The sequence below is a fragment of the Prosopis cineraria genome, unplaced genomic scaffold (genome assembly GCF_029017545.1).
Source record: "Prosopis cineraria cultivar Desert tree isolate PC_DT_omini unplaced genomic scaffold, ASM2901754v1 PC10, whole genome shotgun sequence".
Lineage (NCBI taxonomy): Eukaryota > Viridiplantae > Streptophyta > Magnoliopsida > Fabales > Fabaceae > Prosopis > Prosopis cineraria.
In genome coordinates, this window is record NW_026555341.1 from 30,638,790 (window position 1) to 30,641,692 (window position 2,903).

At 30.9% G+C, this 2,903-nt stretch overlaps 1 long non-coding RNA gene across 1 annotated transcript; it reads right to left on the minus strand.

The window, feature by feature from the left end:
* Positions 1–229: 229 nt before the first annotated feature.
* Positions 230–2,187, minus strand: LOC129321423 (uncharacterized). Its single transcript, XR_008595996.1, has 3 exons — positions 1,910–2,187; positions 1,178–1,243; positions 230–629 (listed from the first exon to the last, which is right to left on the minus strand). It is a non-coding gene; the product is annotated as an uncharacterized LOC129321423 (long non-coding RNA).
* Between the last annotated feature and the right edge of the window lie 716 nt (positions 2,188–2,903).

Sequence of the window (2,903 nt, forward strand, 5' to 3'; positions counted from 1 at the left end):
AAAAAGAAAAAATACTCTATTTTAATTAATTTAAAAGTAAAATTAGTTTAATCAATAGTTTATGGTATCAAAGATGCTCTTTGAAAAATATTTCATGAATAAAAATATATATTTACCCTATTTTTTACTACTCACAAGTATTTTTGATTAAAAATAATCTTGTTTAAAGTATAATTAGATATTAAATATGTGTGCGTGTGTCATTAGTGTAACACCCTCAAATTTACAAACCGATTTTTCGCAAATTATTAATTCAAGAAATCATTTTTTTTTTCATTGAACCCTTATCATACCCTTATCATGGTAGAAAAATTTCTACCATGATACATCCAAGACAATATACCACAGGTCTTAAAATATCTCAAAAAGCAATTAGAACCATGAGGGACAGACATGATCCTCATAGCATGTTATTTAAATTAGGTCATGAATCAAAAGGGACAGACATAATCCTCTTGGACATATAAATGCATTTAATAAAAAGGATTAGAGTTTACATGCTCCATAGACAAGATATGTCCTAAGTTGGCACAAGATACATTGTATAATCCAAAATAAGAGGCAACGTAAAAGATGGTGTCTCATACACCATAATTACACCTCTGGTGCTTTCTCGGCCGGATTCGCTCCTGTAAAAATATTAACCACGGGGAATGAGACTTAAAAGTCCCAGTAACCAAAAATTAATATGTAATGATGCATGCGGATGTAACTAATCATGCGATTGCTAAGTGGGCACACAAAACATTTAACCAAACAATATTTTCAAACAAACCGAACAAGTATTTAATTGCATGACTGCACCTTATCTCCTCCTTTCACCATGCTCGGACGCCAAATCACCCGGCCAAAGGTGAGTTGGACCAAGCGACACGCCACTCATTGGGTCCAATGAGGGCTTACCACGTGGTAATAATTAACCGAACAGAAATTCCCATTAACACCATACATTAAAATACCCTGACAAGTCATGCATCATTCAAATATCCAAACAGGAATATATCCGAACAATAATATCTCATCATGATAAAAAAAGATAAATTTTTAACCCACTTGGCAATAATTTCAAACAAGTATATACAGTATTTATTTTCAATAATTCATAATTTTTCCAAACAACAAAACAACACATAACCATTCACAAACACACTCATCACAACACATTAATAATGGTTACCTTGTGTCTTGAATAACAAGTTCCCCTTCACAACTCCTTTTTCACCACTATCTTTGTCAATATAATCTACATAATTATTTCACAATACTATATATTAATTTTACATTAAAATAAATAACTCTAATTTAAAGAGTTAGAAAGTCTTAAATCTATAGTCCATATTAACACTAATTTAAGATTTATGCCTCATTTAACTTCCCAAACTCTTTTCTAAAATTCTCGTACCCTAATGAACTATTTTTTTTTTATCCTCAATTCACTTCTAGTATCACAATTTCATCCTTCTACATTCTAAAAATTCATCCAAAAATAAATTAAAAATTTTAGAATTATCCTGAAGCCTCAAATCACCTTTCTATAACCTCAAAAATACCTATTCATACTTAAATAAATATTTAATAATCATAGGTTTATCCCTACGTCTCAGATTCCACATAAATTCAACCATATAGATCTAGATTTTAACTCAAAAATTCTTAAACATGAGTTTCAACCTCAAGAAAATATTCTATAATATTTATTATATCCCTAAGAATTTTAACCTATATTTTTAATCCATCATATCATCAGATTAACTATCCTATAGAAAAATCCTAATCAAAATATTTACTCTATCCTACAAAATAATCATATCACTAGAAAGCTAATATTATTTAGAAAATAACTATAAAATTAATTTTGTAATTAAATAAATTTTTAAATGCTAATCTAAACAGGAAAGTTAGAACATACCTGAAGAAAAAGAAAATAATCCCCCCTTGTGAGAAAACGCCGAGCAACGTGAGAGGAAGAGAGAAAAATAATATAAAAATGGGATTGTGAGTCCCAAAATTATATTAAAAAAAACTATAGGTTTGAATTTAATTATTCAAACCTTTGGGCCAAAAGTTGCAATTTTCTCTAAATTGCATCTTAGCCTCTCATGCTTCCTAATGCACACACCCCCTCCTTTTTATACATGAAGGCACCTCTTCTCTTCCCTCATCTAACCAATGTGGGACTTAGAAACAACAACCTTCCACCCCCTTTTTTTGTTCCTTCTACCTTCTCTCTTTTTTTTTCAACACATACATAAAAAAAATTATTTATGTATTATATCTTAACTAAATATTGCTTATGTGGTTTTAAATTTAAATTTTTAAATTCATAATTAAATACCTAACCATAATATTATTTCTAAATAACCTCAAATAATATAAATTCCTATTATTATCATTTTTTTCTCAAAACCTAAATTCCACAATTTCTTTATTATATATAAAAATCAGGATGTTACAATTCTCCCCTCCTTTTAGAAATTTTGTCCTCAAAATTTAATAGATAAGCATAAAACTATGTACCTAAGCAAATAAATGTGGATAATCTCGCCTCATACTCTCCTCGGTTTCCCAAGTAGCATCACCTAGGGCTCCACCCTTCCAAATCACCTTCACGAGTCGGATGGTCTTATTGCGTAGTTGTTTGTCCTTAAAGTCCTCAATTCGCTCCGGTTCGGATCTAAAGGTCAAATTCTCCCTCAATTCTACTTCTTCAGGTTCAATAACATGGGAGGGATCCGGGTTGTACTTCTTCAACTGTGATACGTGGAACACATTATGGATACCTGCAATCTGTGGAGGTAATGCAACTCTATATGCAGTAGATCCAATTCGCTCCAAGATCTCATACGGGCCCATAAATCTAGGTGTCAACTTCTTTGCCTTAATGGATCTACCAATGCCTGTCA